At 39.6% G+C, this 19,964-nt stretch overlaps 1 protein-coding gene across 2 annotated transcripts in view; it reads right to left on the bottom strand.

The window, feature by feature from the left end:
- Nucleotides 1-533: 533 nt before the first annotated feature.
- LOC144369840 (uncharacterized) overlaps nt 534-19,964 on the bottom strand; it is a 188,005-nt gene continuing 168,574 nt past the window's right edge. For both annotated transcript variants that reach the window (XR_013429640.1, XM_078030278.1), the window contains one exon: nt 534-983. The gene's annotated coding sequence lies outside the window, so the exon portion shown is untranslated. The remainder of the gene's footprint in view (nt 984-19,964) is intronic.

The raw sequence follows: 19,964 nt of genomic DNA, 5'->3' as shown, positions 1-19,964 counted from the left end.
ATTGGTGTTGATATCCAAGAGGACTCATCAACTCAGATGACTATTGTTACTCAAAATGTAGTTTTGCTGACACTTAAGGACAAATAAATGATATCAAAGTCAACTAGAGAATGACAAATTCACTTTTGGGCCCCGAGCATGTTTTGGAGATTGAGCTTCCTTGACTTGGGGTCAACTGACCGGGAGACCTTGCTTCTGTTTTCTTCTCTAGCTACAGGCTGCTCTGCAAACCTGTGAAGATAGACATTTGTTTAATGAAAGACACATCTTCCCCACCAGATCCAAGTTACTCTCTCTTCTTTAGGGTCAGCATGGCCGGTGACTCTGATGGGCTTGTACATCAAATGGCTCAGTCTGTGCCCCTTTTTATGGATAATGAAGAGACACCCAGCCCCCCACCCCCCAAAGCACTGCACTACCACTTGCTCTGTTTGTCATATACTCTAAAGTGCTTGAGGGGTTTTGAAACAAAAATCTTAGTTATGTGAACGTATCTATAAAACAATTGTTGGAAAAAACAGAGAGACCAAATGTTGAAATTCCAAAGTTTTTACTTCCTGGCAATTCTATGTATGGTTCCCAGGAGAGACAGCTGTGGCAGCTGCCACGGATGGTGAGAGAAACACACATTTGAGATGCTGCAAGTCATAGAAAACCTCAGGCCACGGCGATGCCTACTGGATCTGCTCTGCTTATGTCTGTTTGAAGAGACTGGCTGCATTTTCCTCATTTGATTCAGTGCAAGCACCATCAAGAAGGGTCAAAGTGGGCATTGCTTTCGGTAACTCCTCCAGGCTTGAACAAGCTCTTAGGGGAGAGAGCTGCATGCAGGGTCCACACAGAGAGTTGTCCTCTGGCTTCTCACTTTCTGGATATGCTCTGGCCTGCGGGTAGTGCCTTGACTCGCTGGCTGCCTGTCAACTCCATTGAGCAGCAGCATTGGCTGGGTCACACACAGCATTTTTTTCTGTCTGAAGAATGACCTGGTTAGCAAAGAACAAATATTAGCGCTCCCCAAAAAATAATTAAGTTTTTGGACCCCTTTCCACAAACACAAATCTGTGTGAGGTTTTCTGGAGCAAACTTTGTAGACTATGTTCCAAAGGCCAAGAGGCAAAAAACACACTGGTCAGTCACCCATGTTCTCTCCATAAATAGCACCATGTATTTCTGAAGCAATGAGACAGTGTTAGGCAATCCTGGTTATGGTACCAGCTGGACAGAGGCTTTAATGGTCTTGGACATAGCTAGCATGGACAGAGGGGAAATCCAGTCAAACTTAATTACTGGAGTGATTAAGTTTTCTCAGCTTTGATGTTAGGCTAATAACTCCATGCCACATGGTTAACCATTTAGACAGAGAAACTCATCAAGAGCCTACCATATGCACAATACTGTGCTGAAGGCTGGTGTTGAGGAAGAAATAAAATGGCACAGGTGAAGGCCCAACAGAGCAGCTGCCTCCTATTTCTCCATAATTGTCCATTGATAGTGGAGTGGTTGGAGAAGGAGGAAGCATTAGGCATTTTAAATGTGGGTATTTATTGAGATTCCTCAAATCCGTTAATGAAAGTACTAAAAATTGCTTTCTTCCACAAGAATAATAATTAAGAACAAAGACTAAACAGAAATTAGCATAGGGATAGAAAATTCCATTCTGGTTTAAGGGGACCTTGACTGAACTTTGATAGATGTGAACAGACTCCTAGAAAGATCCATGAACTTCCAACAGGTAAAGAGGAAAGGGGTTATATACCAGTGGTCCAGGGGAAGGGCTGAGAAAGGGCAAATTAAAATATCACAGGAAAACATAGGAGGACTCTTGGGGAAAAACTGAAGCAGACATGTTTATCCTGTGACTTGAATAGTTGGCTTGAGGGAGGGGGCAAATGAGCTAGCATTAATCATGCTCCCAAGTTCAACTTGAGCTTCTAAAAAAGAGACAATACCTAGTAACACTGCCCCTGTTCCTCACAACCCTAGGGTCAAGGCCTGGCTGGAATTACCCAAGAGGATTCTACATGAGGCCTAGAAATTTGTGCATTTAAGCTTATTCTAGAAGACCCCCTACCTGAAGAAGTGAATTCTTTTCAGTCTAATTTTGAAAGAATCTTAACTTACAGAAAATGGGTGCTTTTAAAAATCTCCTATTATTTGTCTCAAGAGGCGTTCTGCAGCAGAGACTGACCCATGGCACTGACCACACCTATCTCAAGTTCAAGTTTAGAAAACATGTGTTTTTTTCTTAATTAATAGAAAAATAGAAGTCCTTCTAAACGACCCATCATGGGTGGGACTACAGAGGACAGATCAAAACCAACCTCACTGTTCAGCTGCCTGGTATGCACTTTAGGAAACCAGGCACGCCCACGCTAAATAAGGACTTGGCCCACGCTCAGGGGGAGTCATGGATGCAAACCTTCTTTCCAAGATATATGTGGTAGAAATCAAAGGATCCTGTATGAGAGAGCAAGCAGGAAAGAAGGTGGGGGTAGGTGAGATGGCAGGGAGGGGAAGGAAAGAACAAGCCAGAACATTCCGCGAAGCCACTTGTGAAGAGGAGACCCTCCAAATGCTGAAGTTTCTCCCGTGCCAAAGACGGATGTTCAGGATGAGTCCAATTTTAGCCCAGGAGAAATAAATCAACTGTGGGGCAAAAGGTTTAATGAGAAAAAAAGCATCATTCCAAGTATGTGGTGCAGTCCACATCCAAAATTTCTAGGTCAAATCAGATGACGAACTAATGTGGGAAAAGAAAACGGCAGCCGGGCCCCACAGGCTGTGCATCCCAACAGTGGGTCCCCACACCCTGGTGTCCTGCCCAGCCAGTGGAGGGAAGCTCAGAACCTATAACTCTTGAAGCTTGGGGAATATGGGCAGGGGGATTTCTGACTTGTTTGCTTTTTAATTAAAGAAAATATGACCTTTTCCTTGAAAATGATAATATATATGTGAGAGAAATGATAATGATTTCCTTGAAAATGATAATATATATATATATATATATGAGAGAATGGGGTTCACAATAATGTGGAGGCTGGTCTATTTTCTATGGTCTGTGGAAGGCAGGAGGCTTTGGAACAGTAAAATCCTGTTTGCTCACATGCCTCTGAGTAATTTAAGGGGGAAAAACACTCAGAAAATTATTGATTAGATGCCAATTCACATAGCTCTCTTTGTCTGCTTTTTATTATCAGTATTTCTTTAAAAGGCTAATAGATCCTCGTCTTGACAAGCATGAAGCCAGGAGGTGGGCTCTTATCCAGTGTTTTCATTTTTCAGCCCTCAAGAGGCAATGATTAGATCTTAATATTGAATGCACAAACCACACTCACTGTGTGAACTCTCTGCGAGGGCTCCCACGTAAGGATAATAAAAAAAAAAAAGCTAAGAGGCTTTATTGGAAGGATTGTAAAAGGAAGAAGGGGAGAGACTTGAGTCTCCTTGGGCCAGCTGATTCGGGAGGAGTCGACTTTCTTATGAACGCTCTAAATCTACCCTCCCTGGGGGAAGAGAAACCTGAGAAGATTTCAGTGATTTAATTTCTGTTCTAAGAATAGCCAAACTTGGGGTGGTGAGCAGAGCAAAGTCAACCACTGATGGAACATTTGCAAAGGGAGCAAAGTCCTCTGAATCTTAGGTAACATCTGGGAGCAGAGTTCCTTTCCTCTGTATCTCATAAACTAGAAATGAACTTGGTGAAACAAGTGAGTCAACGGATGCTTTCCACAGATTACACGATCTACAAATAAGCAGAAAGAGCCAAATACAATGAAAATGTACTTCCGGTCACAAGTTCATGGTGATGCTTCTCAGAGCCATCACCTAATTCAGCAAGCTCTGAAAAATGCATTTTATTCATTATAGTGTGGTCAAGATTATGCTGTCAAATTCTCTCTTCCTGGCCATGAATTGCTTCTACGTATATAATCAACCTTTAAAATATATAGACCGCTCTCTTTTTTGTTTGTTTTTGGTACCAGGGATTGAACTCAGGGGCACTCAACCACTGAGCCACATCCCCAGCCCTATTTTGTATTCTATTTAGGGACAGGTTCTTGCTGATTTGCTTAGTGCTTCATTTTTGCTGAGGCTGGCTTTGAACTCAAGATCCTCCAGCCTCAGCCTCCCAATCCACTGGGATTACAGGCATGTGCCACCACACCCAGCTTAGACCTCTCTCTCAACAGAGGGAGTGATTATAGTTTGAGGGGTGGTAGTGCATCATGGCAGAAGTACTTGGCTGAGCAAAACTGGTCACCTCATGGCTTCTATGGGAAGGACAAAAGAAGAGCCTGGGATTCTAATATCCCCTTCAAGGGTATGTCCTCAACTGGAAGACCTCCCACTAGACCCTACCTCTTAAGTGTGTAGCACCTGCTGGATGCAGTGGTGCATGCCTGTAATCCCAGTGGCTCAGAGGCTGAGCCAGGAGGATCCCTGGTTCAAAGCCAGCAACTTAGCAAGGTTCTAAGAAACCTAGTGAGAACCTATCTCGAAATAAAAAATAAAAGGGCTGGGGATGTGGCTCAGGGGTTCAATCTGGTACAAAAAAAAATGGTACTCCCTCCCAATATCACCAAGCTGGGAACTAAGCCTTTACTACATTGGCCTTCAGGAAACATTTTAGATCCAAACTGTAGTAAGATATCATGAGAAGCCATTCCCCCAAGAGTATCTCACAAACACATTTGTCTTTTGAGGGCATTTACATATGCTTGGTCCTTAGCAGATTTGTCACTATAACCAGAGCACGGCCATGTGTGAAACCCAAACATCACCATCCTTTACTATTCTGCCTTGTCTACTGTGTTTTCCCCATGGCTCCCATGCTCAGTAAGATTCTCTTCCTTTGTCACTCAACGAGATGCATATTTTTGGAGGCTGATAGATAGTTTGGAAAGATAGCCAATGTATACTTAGAATTTAAATAGTTGGCACCATCACACCAACCACTAGTTCCAGATTCAAAAAGCAACACTACTTAGTTCCTAAGTGCCTGTGGTAGGTTTGATCACCACTAGGTTTTGTAGATGTGGCCTCTGAGCTCTTCACCTACTCTTGGTGGCTATGTTCACTCCCTAGACACCAGGGAACACTCACAGCTGGTCAAGCAGTGTCCATGAGCAGCCAGATTCAGGGTGAGTGTCCTTCACAGAAAAGCAGCACACCATTCCTGAGTGAGTCCCTCTGAGAGGGTTAGAACCACTCAAGTTGTCCCCCACTAGCTTCTCAAAAGCTTCTGGGTAGACATTGAACACCGGCAACAGTGCCCAAAATTCAATGATTTCTTATAGAAATGGTCTGTTTATTCTTAAGACCAAATATGGAGACCCAATAAAGGTCTATCTTCTTGTCAGACATCTTGATGGGACGGTGAGAGAGCAAACCCAGAGAAGAGCCCTATCTTGCCTGGTCTCATCAGAAGTTCTTCAAAAGGAGCATGAGAATTTCTGGAAATTCCCTGGTCTCTTCCAATTTTTTATCATCTCACTCTCAGAAATAACTTACTAAGTCTCTCCTTTAAGCATAAAAGTTAGTTATACCAAGAGAAACATTTAAGGCCTCGATGACTTATGTTTGCAATTTGCTTGTACATTTTATGTCCCCCAGAGCAGATAACAAGGGGTGTTCACTAACTAGAGTCAGAAACTTCTCCACCCCCAATGTCCAGAAAGCTCTGTGTTCTGTTAGTCCCAACACCCGTGCATCACCCAGAAGGGGTGTCTAACGGTGCAAGACAATAAAATCCCTTCATGTTTTCTGTTTTAGGGAAATCCTGCGTAGTTGTGCTGGGGTCATAAAAAATTACTAAATGTGTTTTCTCATGGAGCTGGGCCACCCCATAGGCCCCGTGCAGTGGTGTTGTATGCAGCCTGTAATCACAAACAAATGTATTCCACCAGCAGAAGAGCTGTTATATGAGAAAGTGTGAGAGGTTAGAGTTTGAGCCTTGGTGTCAGCGCTGGAGCAGGTCCCTCCACAGTGGAAGACCCCAGAGGCCAAGCAAATGAAAATGACCAAGCCTGGGGGGTAGCGGGTGGGAGGAGGACGCCAGGAGGAATGAGGTCACCACAGTGAGCATCCAGCTTCCCTCCAAGTGGGGGATTAGGCGAGCCTTCAACTGCAGCAGTGCTATCTGGACGAAGAAAGGAGATGGAATTTGTGGGTCAGGTGGGGTGAAGTGTGGGAATCCCCGCAAGGAAGGAACGAGTGACATCAGTGGGTGTCCCACAGGGAAGGGTGGCTGAACTCGGAACCAGCCCCCTATCAGAGAGTGAACTGAGCTCTCTGCTTTTGCCCCTGTTGATATGACAGGGCTTAAAGCGAGGAGCGTGGAAGGAGGCACTATGTCAACATGGTGTCCAGGTCCCTACTTGAGGTCTGGCTTAGAAGGATAGTTGTGGTGCTTTCAGGGAACAAGAATTAGTCTATTCAGAGGAAAAGAAATTCTCATTTAAAAGGTTATGTGAAGCACGTGCAAGGCCCTGAGTTCAATACCCCAAGTATTAAAAAAAAAAAAAAAGTTTTGTCTTATTATCCAAGAAAAAATTTTGAGCAGTAAACAGTGATGTTTCACCAAGCGAGTTCTTGTGAAAATACCATTTTTTAAAAAATTCTTCAAATGAAAAAAAAAAAAACCCTCCATAGAAACAATGTAGTCAAATCCAGAAACAGTATTGCAGGGTAGAAATACCCAGGTTAAAATTCCTGATGGGCATCATGGTGCACTCCTGTAATCTCAGGAGACTGTAACTCGGGAGACTGAAGCAGGAGGATTGCAAGTTCAAAGTCAGCTTCAGTAACTTTTCGAGGTCTTAAGCAACTTATCAAGACCCAGCCTCAAAATAAAGTGTATGTATATATATATATATATTTTTTTTTTTTTTTTTAAAAGGAGTGGGGATGTGGCTCAGTGGTTAAGCACCCCTGGATTCAATCCCTGGTACCCAAACAACAACAACTACTAATACTACTCCTGGCTCACAATACCCCAGCTGAGGTTGAAGAAGTTATTGATGTCATCCTCAAAAAACAGGGATAGTAATATCAGTCTTAAGGGCTATTATAAAAACAAATTCCATACTTTTATCATTAGTTTTATGTCAAGATATTTCATATCTTTTTCTCTCCAGCCCAATTTCTCTTCTAAGTTCCAGATCCATACATGTTCTACATGTCTTGCAGGCTTTTCAAAACCAAATGTCCAAAGCTAAGGTCATACTCACAGACCTGTTTTCTACTCAGTTAAAGGTGCAATCATGGGCCACCATAAGACATAGATGTCTCTTGAACCTCTTCTTCTCCATTCTCACTCTCACATCAAATAAATCCCTAAATCTTTTTTTTAAGAGAGAGAGAGAGAGAGAGAGAGAGAGAGAGAGAGAGAGAGAGAGAGAGAGAGAGGGGAGAGAGAGAGAGAGAGAGAGAGAGAGAGAGAGAGAGAGAGAGAGAGAGAGAATCTTTTTTGTAGATGGACACAACACAATGTCTTTATTTTTATGTGGTGCTGAGAATCGAACCCCGTCCTGCGCACGCTAGGTGCTCTACCGCTGAGCCACAATCCCAGGCCCTAAATCTTTTTGATAACAAATCTTTCAACCTTTATTGCTTTCTATCTCCACTTAGATCTAGGCATTGTTTCATGCTTAGATCATTGCAAGAGTCTAATCTTGGCTCATCTCCTGACCCTTCTCCACTCTCTATTTAGAGAAATACTTGGAAAGAGGAAGTCTGTTTGGTTCAAATGGCTTCCCACTGCCCTTGAGATTTTTTTTTTTATACCAGGGAATTGAACCCAGGGGTGCTACACCACTGAGCCACAACCCCAGCCTTTTTATTTTTTATTTTGACAGGGTCTCACTAAGTTGCTCAGGGCCTCAGTCAAGTTGCTGAGGCTGGCTTTGAATTTGCAATCCTCTTGCTTTGGCCTCCTGAGCCACTGGGATTACAAGCATGTGCCACCGCACCTGGCCTTTGAGATATTTCTTATCCCTGCTTGCTAAGCTCTTCATCTTGTTCTCTCTTAAACCTGACCCAACTATCTTTGGTCTTCATAGCTCCTGACACTAAAGTTTTCTCTGCAGTGCTGGATTGCATTGACATTCTCTTATCTCCAGTTATTCACAGAGGTTGCTTGCTTTCTCTGGAATCAGCTTCCCTACACACTGTCTTCCATCCTCCATCTGACTAATCACTGCTCATCCTTAAGGTCCAATTTAGATATCACTCCCTATACCCCAAGCTATCCCTGTGCCTCCAAGGCTAGGTATGTGCCCCTCTTGTGTACTGCCACAATACCCTACAATCTCTCTAACACAGGAACAAGGGCCTCATCACACTGAACTTGCCCAATAGACCCAGGCTAGATTTCGAATTCTTTGAGAACAATAATTGGGAGCTACATTCATTATATATTTTGGTGGCAAGTATCATCATTCTTTTCTTCTTCTTTTCCTCTTCCTTTTCTTTCCTAATAAGAACAACAGAGAGAAGTGGTGGAAGAGAGAGTTTTTCAGCCAATTTGGCAAAGTGTTTCTGCTATATTTTTAGGTTCTCAGAATACAGAAAGCTGCTAATAACAGCTTTTTCTTTTGTGGGAAGAAGTAGAAACTAAGAACAGCTACTTCTCATGATGAGTTTTGGTTGAGTCATTGTTATGGTTTGGATATGTGATACCCCCCCCCCATCTCTTGTGTTACTGCAGGAATATTCAGAGGTAAAATGATGGGACTATGAGAGTGACCTAATCAGCCCACCCTAGTTTAAGTGGACTGACTGGGTGGTAACTATAGGCAAGTGGCGCATAGCTAGAGGAGGTGGGTCACTTCAGATGTACTCTGAGGCGGTTGTTTTACCCTGAAGCCCCTCTCCCACCATCCCTTTTCCTGGCCACAGTGTGGTAAGCTGCTTTTCTCTGCCCTGACCTTGGACCATAATGAGCTGCCTCACCTTGGGCCCAGAGAAATGGAATCAGTCATATACGAACTGAGACATCTAAAACTATGAGCCACAAATAACTTTGCCTCCTCTTAGTTGCCCTTATTGGGTAGTATGGTCACACTGATGAAAAAAAATCTTTTAAACTCAGGATTTGGTACCAGGAATGAGGTTGTTGCTGTAACTAACCTGACCACATGGTTCGTAAACCTTTGGAAATGGTTTGCAGAAGAAATTTGGAGAAGTATGGAGATGCAGGTGGGAAAAGACTTAAGACTTTTGTAAGCTGAGCTTAATGGGAAATTCTGGTGGGAGCTTAAAAGACCAGAATGCTGATAGGAATGAGGACTGTACTCTTGAGGCTTCAGGGGGAAATGTGGATTCTATTGGGAATTAGACTCAAGGCCACTCATGTTATATTATAGCAAAGAACTTGGTACATTTGGCTCATGTCCTGAGACTTTTTTGTGAGGCCAATTTTAAAGGTGATGAACTAATTAATCTGGTGGTAGAAATTTGAAGGTAGCACAGAATTCAGTCAATGGCATGGATATTGCTGTCAGCCTTTAGCCAAGTTTATTGTGAGAATCAGGAGCAGAAAGTCAAGCTTAAAAATTTTAAAGACTTGTAGTTTCATTAGAAAAAAAACCATAATGTTGGGGCTAAGGAAAGTATGCTCACTAAGGAGATTAAATCCACTGAAAGATGCTAAGTACTTTACACAGAGACATTTTAGGAAAGATGGAGGGCATCTCAAGAATTTGTAAAGCCACACCCACTGAAGGCTCAGGGGTATAGAAGGGGAAATTTCTTTGCTAAAATATGTGGGAGCACCCTGCTAGCATAGGGGGTGTCTAGAAAGTTGTTTTACCCTGTATAGTCATAAAAACACTCAAAAGCCCCTGTAACCATCATTCTCGGGGGGGGGGGTCAGCTATTGTGCAAGCTAGCAACAGACTTTGGTGTCGGCCATGTGGTGCTGGTTCTGTAAGAATGCAGGATGCTGGAGTTAAGGGGTCATGGAGGCTTCCACCAGGATTTCAAAGGAAGACCTGGGAAGTCAGGCAAATTGTTGTCAGGTTGGAGTCCCTGAGGGCTGCCTTTGAGAGGGCAGAGCTTTTAGTTGTGAAGGTGAAGCCAAATCTGGAATGGAGCTCCCAGGAATTAAGAGATGCTAGTAACAGAAAAGCTGCTGGCTGTAGAGAGAGCCAGGCTGAAAGAGAGTTCATGTGACTACAATGGGCAAAGCCAAAGGTGTGGGGCTGCCCAAGCCCTTTAGAGAGTATATCTTGCAGGTAAGTGTCCTAGATGCTGTATAGAGAGTTACAGGACCTGTCTTGCCAGGCTGGATTTTGGTCTTGTTTGGGTTCCATGTCTTCTCTATATGCCCCTCTTCCTCCTTTTTGAAATGGAAATGTTAATTCTGTGCTACTGTATGTTACATATACATATATTTAAAACTTACTTTTGACTTTTCCAGTGGCTCATAGCCAAGACTTTGCTATGAGTCCCTCAAGAGGCTTTGGACTTGAACTTTTGGGCAATGCTGGAACTGTTAAGATTATGGGACTCTTGGAGATGAACTAAATGCATTTTGAATTATGAGATGAACAAAAGCTTTTTGGGGCGGGGGGTGGAATATTATGGTTTGAATATGTGTTATCTCCCAGAAGTGCTTGGTTAATGTAAGAATATTCAGGGGTAAAATGATTGGATTATGAGATCTGTAAGCTAATCAGTTCATCCTAGTTTTAGTGGACTGACTGGGTGGTAAATGTAGGCAGGTGGGTCATAGCTGGCAGAGGTGAGTCACTGTGCCTTAAAAAGGTTATTCTTCCCTGCAGCCCTGTCCCCTAATCCCACTTCCTGACTGCCATGAAGTAAGTTGCTCTCCTCTGTCCTGCCTTTGTCCATAATGTGCTGCCTTACCTTGGACCCAGAGCAATGGACTTGACCATTTATGGACTGAGTCCTCTGAAACTGTGAGCCCCCAATAAATTTTTTCCTCCTCTAAGTAGTTCATTTGGGGCACTTTAGTTAGTGATGAAAAGGTAACACAGTTATCAAGAGAAAGCATGGACCCAGGACCAGCCCTAGGACTGCTTCAGCCAACCTGCGCCCAGGCCCAGGGTAGGCCTAGGTCCACACCCCTGGGCCCACCTTGGAGCCCAGGCTTAACCCATCTCCATCTTGGGACTTCAGCCATGGCCATTGCCCTCCCCAAGCAGTAGCCTCATCCTAGTGACAACAGACAGGGCTTACAAGCAGCTGCATATTGGAACAGGCATCCCAAAGGCAGTGTAAGGCCCACCCTTTCATCCTATCTCTGAAAGAGGTCATGTCCATCTTGGACACTCCCACTGTTGTCTCCAGTTACTTCCGCTTTTGCCACCACCACCTTTAGTTGCACTAGCATCCATCATGGAACACTGGCAGGGTCTGCCCAGATGCTTCAAGATCTTAAGGGTAGAAACTGTAATACCTCAGATCCACACTGCAAGAAAGGAAGACACACAGACTATAAGAAAGAACAAGGGAGGAAAGTGCTCCAAACAAACCAGGATACTACTATAATGGAATCCATGAACAGCGCAGTTGATGAAATGTCAGAGAAGGAGTTAAGAATATACATAATTAAAATGACCTGTGAATTAAAGAATGAGAAAATACAGGCAAAAATTGATCACTCCAACAAAGAGATAAGGGAACAAATATAGGCAATCATTGATCACACCAATAAAGAGATAAGGGAGCAAATTCAGGTAGTAAAAGTTTACTTTAGGAAAGAGATATAGATAACGAAGAAAAAAAAACAATCAGAAATCTTTGAAATGAAGGAAACAATAAACCAAATAAAAAGCTCAATAGAAGACATCACCAACAGATTGTATTACTTGGAATACAGAACATCAGATAATGAAGATAAAATATATAATCTTGATAATAAAGTTGATAACACAGTGAAGATAGTAAGAACCATGAACAGGACATCCAAGAATTATGGGACAGCATCAAAAAACCAAATCTAAGAGTTATTGGGATAGAGGAAGGCACAGATATTCAAACCAAAGGAATGTACAATCTCTTCAATGAGATAATAAAGGAAAATTTCCCAAACATTAAGAATTAACTGGAAAATCAAATACAAGAAACTTACAGGACACCCAATGTACAAAATGACAACAGATTTACACCAGGGCACATTATAATGAAAATGCCTAGCATATAGAATAAGGATAGAATTTTAAAGGCCACAAGAAAGAGGAATCAGATCACATATCAGAGGAGATCAATTCAGACCTCAGAAGATTTTTCAATCCAGATCTTCAAAGCCAGGAGATTGTGGAACAACATATACCAAGCTCTGAAAGAAAATGGATGCCAACCAAGAATCTTATATCCAGCAAAATTAAGCTTCAGATTTAATGATGAAATAAAAATCTTTCACAATAAACAAAAGTTAGAAGAATTTACAGTGAGAAAGCCTGCACTACAGAGCATCCTCAGCAAAATATTCCAGGAAGAGTAAATAAAAAACAACAAAGTCAAGAGCTTTGTAATGTTGTGAACAACCAATAAAAAAAAAATCAGCAAAGAGAGGAACTACACTAAAGGAAAGGCCAATCAAAGGAGAAACCAACTCAAGATAAAAACCAAAAATTAACCAAAATGTCCAAGAATACAATCATATTTCAATAATAACCCTAAATATAAATGGCCTAACCTCATCAATCAAAAGTCATAGACTGACAGATTGGATTTTTAAAAAAGACCCAACAATATGCTGCTTTCATGAGACTCATCTCACAGGAAAAGACATTCACCATTGAAGGTGAAAGAAAGGGTGGCAAAAAACGTAGCACTCACATGGATCACATAAACATACCACTCACATGGACCACGTAAACAACCATGAGTTTCCATCTTCATATCAGATAAAGTGGACTTCAAACCAAAGCTAGTGAAAAGATAAAGAAGGACATTTCATACTGCTTAAGGGATTTATACATCAACAAGACACAACAATCATAAATATCTATGTCCCAAACAATGGGGCATCTATATATTTCAAATAAACCCTTCTCAAATACAAGAACCAAATAGACCACAACACAATAATACTGTATGACTTTACCTTTCTCACCACAGCATAGATCTTCCAAACAAAAACTAAACAAAGAAACTATAGAAATCAATAATATGATCAATAATTTGGACTTAACAAATATAAAATATCCCATCCATCAACAAGCAAATACACTTTCTTCTCAGTGGCTCATGGATCCTTCTCCAAAATAGACCATATGTTATGCCACAAAGCAGATCTTAACAAATACAAAAAAAAATTAGAGATATTACCCTGCATTCTATCTGACCATAATAGAATGAAAGTAAAAATAAAGGATAACATTAATTAAAATTAAATAAATTATAAAATTAATTAAAATTAAAAAGAGAAGATACTCCAACACCTGGAGACTAAACAATATGCTATTGAATGATGCATAGATAACAGAAGACATCAGGGAGAAGGTAAAAAATAATTCTTAGAGGTAAATGTGAATTCAAGTACAACCTATCATTATGTAGGCAGTGCTAAGAGGAAAGTTCATTGCATAGAGTTCATGCATTACGAGAAGCAAAAGTCAACAAATAAATGACTTGACATTTCAGCTCAAAGCCCTAGAAAAAGAAGAGCAAACCAACACCCAAAGTAGTAGAAGACAGGAAATAATTAAAATCAGGGCAGAAATCAATAAAATTGAAACAAAAGAAACAATTCAACAAGTTCACAAAACAAAAAGCTGTGCTTTTTGACAAAATTAATAAAACTGACAAACCATTAGACACTCTAATGAAAAGAAGGAGGGAGAATAATTAAATTACTAAAATTTGTGATGAAAAAGGAAATATCATGACAGACACTATTGAAATACAGAAGAAAATTAGAAACTATTTGGAAAATTTATACTGCAATAAAATAGAAAACCTTGAAGACCCTGACAAATTTCTAGAGACATATGAACCACCCAAACTGAGTCAAGAGGAATACACAATTTAAACAGATCAATTTCAAGCAAGGAAATAGAAGATGCCATCAAAAGCCTCCCAACCAAGAAAAGCCCAGGCTGAGTTTTACAAAGAAGAATTAATACTAATACTCCTCAAATTATTCCATGAAATAGAATAGGAAGCAACCCTTCCAAACTCATTCTATGAAGCTAGTATCACCCTGATACCAAAACTAGGCAGAAACACATAAGGAAAAAATAATTTCAGACCAATATTGCTGATGAATACTGATGCAAAAATTCTCAATAAAATTTTGGAAAACTGCATACAAAAACATATTTAAAAAATAGTACACCATGATCAAGAGAGGTGCATTCCAGGGTGCAAGTTTTGTTCAACATACGGAGATCAATAAACATAGTTCATTACATCAATAGACTTAAAGAATCAATTATATCAATTGATGTAGAGAAAGCATTTGACAAAATACAGCACTGCTTCATGTTCAAAACACTAGAAAAACTACGGATAAAAGGAACATATCTCAACATTGTAAAAGCTATCTATGCTAAACCCAAGACCAACATCATTCTAAATGGAGAAAAATTGGAACCATTCCCTCTAAAAACTGGAACAAGACAGAGATACCCTCTTTCACTACTTCTATTCAACATAGTTCTTGAAACTCTAGCCATAGCAATTAAACAAAAGAAATTAAATGGATACAAATAAGAAAAGAACTTAAATTATTGTTATTTGCTGAAGACATGATTCTATACTTAGAGGATCCAAAAAATTTCACCATAAAACTTCTAGAATTAATTAATGAATTCAGCAAAGCAGCACGAGATAAATCAAATGCATTTCTATACATCAGTGATGATCCTCTGAGAGAGAAATTAGGAAAACTACCCCATTCATAATAGCCTCAAAATAAATAAAATACTTGGGAATTAACTTAACAAAAGAGGTGAAAGACCTCTACAAGGAAAACTACAGAACACTAAAGAAAGAAATCAAAGAAGACCTTAGAAGATGGAAAGATTTCCCATGCTCTTGGACAGGCAAAGTTAACATTGTTAAAATGGCCATACTACCAAAGTGCTATACAGATTCAATGTGATTCCAGTTATAATCCCAACATCATTCTTTATAGAAATAGAAAAAGCAATTATGAAATTCATTTGGAAAAATAAGAGACCCAGAATAGCCAAAGCACTCCATAGCAAGAAGAGTGAAGTGGGAGGTATCATAATACCAGACTGTAAACTATATTACAAAGCTATAGTAACAAAAAATAGCACGGTATTGGCACCAAAATAGACATGTAGACCAATAGTATAGAAGAGAAGACACAGAGACAAAACCCACATGAATACAGTTATATTATACTAGACAAAAGTGCCAAAAACATACATTGGAGAAAAGGTAGCATCTTCAACAAATGGTGCTGGGAGAACTGAAATCCATATGCAGCAAAATGGAACTAAACTCCTATCTCTCACCATGCACAAAACTCAACTAAAAGTGAATCAAGGACCTAGGAATTATTTCAGAGACCTTGTACCTAATAGAGGAAAAAGTAGGCTCAAATCTTCATCACAGTGGATTAGGTTCCAACTTCCTTAACAAGATTCCTGTAGTGCAAGAAATAAAATCAAGAATTAATAAATGGAATGAACTCAAACAATCAATGAGGTAAAGAGATAGCCTACATTTTGGAAGCAAATTTTTGCCACATGCATGTCAGATATAGCACTAATCTCCAGGATATATAAAAAAAATCAAAAAAACTTAACACCAAAAAAAAGAAACAAGCCAATCAATAAATGGGCTAAGGAGCTGAATAGACACTTCACAGAAGAAGATATACATTTCGATCAACAAATATATGAAAAAATGTTCAACATCTCTAGTAATTAGAGAAATGAAAACCAAAACTACTCTAAGATCTCATCTCACACAAATCAGAATGACAGTTATCAAGAATACAGACAACAATAAATGTTGGTGAGGATGTGAGGGAAAAGACACACTCATACACTGCTGGCGAAACTGCAAATTGGTACAACCACTCTGGAAAGCAGTATGGAGATTCCTTAGAAAACTTGGAATGGAACCACCAGTTGACCGACTTATTCCACTCCTCGGTATATACCCAAAGGACTTAAAATCAGCATACTACAGTAACGCAGCCACATCAATGTTCATAGAAGCTCAATTCACAATAGCTAAACTGTGGAAGCAACATAGATGCCCTTCAGTAGTTGAGTGGATAAAGAAATTGTGGTATATATACACAATGGAATATTACTCAGCATTAAAAGAGAATAAACTTATGGCATTTGCAGATAAATGGACGGAGTTGGAGAATATCATGCTAAGCGAAGTAAGCCAATCCCCCCAAAACCAAAGGCCAAATGTTCTCTCTGATAACTGGATGCTGATCCATAACAGGGGTGGGAGGAGATAGGAAATTTAATGGAGGAACTCTGGGAAAAGGGAAGTATTGGGTGGGGGGTGCATGGGGGCAGAAAAGATGGTGGAATGAGATGGACATCATCACCCTAGGTACATGTATGACTGCATATATGGTGAGATGCTACATGGTGTACAACCAGAGAAATGAAAAGTCGTGCTGCAATTGTGTACAATGAATCAAAATGCATTCTGCTGTCATATGTACCTAATTAAAAATAATTAATTAATTAATAAAAAAGAGAAAGCATAAAATTTTATTATGAATTGCTATACTTCAAAAGTAGAATAAGTAGAAGACATAGGAAAAATAACACTAAAGAAAAAAAGGGATTAGAAGATTCAACATGCTATAGTAATACATAGTAGATAAGGATAATAAAATGCTATTACTAGACCACAGCAGGTAATAGGCTAGTCTAGGGTGGTCAGCCAACTAGTATTCTCCAATATAAGAGAGAGCAAGCACCTACAATTTGGATTTGAAATGCCCCCAAAGGCTGTAGTGTTGAAGGCTTAGTCTTCAGCCTGGTGCTCTTGGAGGTGGTAGAAAACATTAGGAGGGAGAATCTGGTAGGAGATCTTCAAATCATTGGGGGGGTATGCCCTTAAAGCACACAGCAGGACTCCAACCCCTTTGTCTTTCTCTCCAGGAGAGGAGCAGTTTTGCTCCACCACATATTCCTGTGAAGATGTGTTGCCCCTCCTCCCCAACCGAGGTCTAAAAGCAACATGTTCCCCCAGTCATTTAGGAACCTCTAAATCTGTGAGCTTTAACAAGTTGATGATCTTTATCTTTATAAGGTGGTTATCTCAGGCATCTGTCATAGAACCGTGTTTACTAGCCAATTTTCAGGTTAATTTGACCCATAATTTATAGATATAATCCAATCAACAGAGATTCCCATTCCCACTAGATTTAAGTAAGGATCAGTTTAAGGACTCAAAGCCTGAAGTATTTCAATTTCTTCCCCTTTCCTCTTGCTTCTACATTTGAGTCCATTTCTCTAGCTTTCTTGTGTGTATTTTTCACACTTGCTAAATAATTTCCTAATGGCTACTTTATTATATATAGTTTGTTTATGAAAGAAATACTCCTTGCACTTATATAATATATTCTGGGTTAAAATGCAACCAATTACCCCTTAGAAGAACCAGATGTGGGGCTTTGGTTCTTCTATCTATCTTCATCTCTGCTGAGAAGGCAGGCTAGGACAATTCAGATGTAACTTGGGGTGCATCTTTCATTTTTATTGAAGACAATAAAAAATAGATAGCTGTGAGGCTGTATATAAGTTGTCTGTTACTAATACATGGGAATTGCAAAAAATTCACCTTCATCATTCCTTCTCCAATGCTTTACTTTTCTTTATGTAGATTTGAGTTTCTGACTGGTATCATTTTTCTTCTTGAAGAACTCTTCCAACATTTCTTGCATGGCTGAATTGATGGAGGTGAATTCCCTCCATTTTTATTTATCTGGGAAGGTCTTTATTTCCCCCTTTAAAAATTATAGATTTCATTTTTTAGAGTAGTTTTAGGTTTACAGAAAAATTGAGCAAAAAATAGAGCTCTCATATACCAGTCCCTTCCACACAGTGTTTCTCTCTGCTGTTAACATCCTGCATTATGAAATACTTTTGTTACAATTTTTGCACCAATATGAATGTGGTATTATTAACTGAAGTCTTCAGTTTACATTAGGATTCTTTGTGTTGTGTAAATATTTGGATTTTTGACGAATGCATAATGGCATATATCTGCCATTATAGTATGACACAGAATAGTTTCACGTCCCTAAAAATCCAATGTGTTCCATTTATTCACCCTCTACCCATCATTCCAATCCTCTTGCAACCACTGATCTTTTTACTGGCTCTCTAGTTTTTCCTTTTCCAATATGTTTCCTTTTTCAATATGTCATGCAGTCAGAATCAAACAATATGTATCCTTTTCAGATTGGCTTCTTTCACTTATAATATTCATTTATGTTTCTTCCACATGTATATATGGCTTGAGAGCTCATTTCTTTTTAACACTGAATGATATTCTATTGTCTGACTATATCACTGTTTGTTTATTCATTTATCTATTAAGGACATATTGGTTGCTTCCAATTTTTGGCAATGATAATAAGGCTGCTGTAACAAACATTTATGTGCAGATTTTTATGTGTACATAAATTTTTTGACTCATTTGGGTAAGAACCTAGGAGCATGATCACTGGATGGAATGGTAGGTGATAAGACTTAATTTTCTAAGAGAGTACTGAAGAGTCTTTCAAAGCTGCTGTACCATTTTGCATTCCCACTAGCAAAAAAACGAGAGCTCTCGCTGTTCCACATCCTTTCTGGTATTTTCTATTGTCAGTATTTTGGATTTTCATTCTGTAGTATGTGGTAATATTTTGTTGTTGTTTTAATTTACAATTCCCTAAGGAATATCTTTTTATATTCTTCTTATTATTTTTTTTTATCTTTGGTGAATGTCTGTTCAGGTCCTTTGCCTACTTTTTAATTAGGTTGTTTCTTTTCAAACTTGTTGCATTTTAAGAGTTATTTGTGTATTTTGGATACAAGCCCTTTGCCAGATAAATGATTTACAAAGATTTTCTCTTAGTCTATGCCTTGTCTTTTCATTCTTTTAATTTCCTTAATTTTTTTTCTTGTGATACCAGGAATTGAACCCAGAGGTGTTTCACCACAGAGCCATGCCCCCAACCCTTTTTTTTTGTATTTCATTTAGAGACAGAGACTCACTGAGTTGCTTAGGACCTCACTAAGTTACTGAGGCTGACTTTGAACTCAAGATCCTCCTGCCTCAGCCTCCTGAGCTGCTGGGATTTCAGGCATATGCCACTCTGCATGGCAATCTCCTTCATTTTTCAAAGATAGTTTTACAGGATATAGAACTCTAGGCTGGCAGGTTTGTCTTTCAACACTATATATTTCCCTCTAATCTCTCATTGCTTGCATGATTTCTGCCTTGCATGAAATTTTTATGTTAATTCCACCATAGGTAAAGTGTTTTGTTTCTCTGGCATCTTTCAAGATTTTTTTTCTTTGTCTTTTTTCTTTGGTAAGTTTTATTTTAATTTGAATATGACATATTTTTATTTGTACCTACTTTTTGTTCTCTGAGCCTCCTGAATTTGTGATTTGGTGTGAATTTGTGAATTTTCTCTATTATCTATTTCTTTTCCTTCTAGTATTCCATTTATATATCTTTCAACTTTTAACAATTGTCACATCGTTCTTGGATGTACTGTTCTTTCATTTTTATTATTCTTAGTAGTATTACCTTTTGTACCTCAGTTCCAAGAGGTTCTACGGTCCTGTCTTTAAGTGCACTGTTTTTCCCTCCATAGCTTGTGTCCAGTGTACTAAAGAGCCCACTGAACGTGTTCTTCATTTCTACTCCAGTGTTTTCAACTTCTAGCATTTCTTTTTGATTCTTAAAAATTTTATCTCTCTACTTACAGTACCATCTGTTCTTTCATGTTGCCTACTTGCCCCCATGAGAGTCCTTAACAC

Source organism: Ictidomys tridecemlineatus, chromosome 13 (genome assembly GCF_052094955.1).
Source record: "Ictidomys tridecemlineatus isolate mIctTri1 chromosome 13, mIctTri1.hap1, whole genome shotgun sequence".
Taxonomy (NCBI): domain Eukaryota; kingdom Metazoa; phylum Chordata; class Mammalia; order Rodentia; family Sciuridae; genus Ictidomys; species Ictidomys tridecemlineatus.
This window is presented reverse-complemented; position numbering and strand designations above follow the sequence as displayed.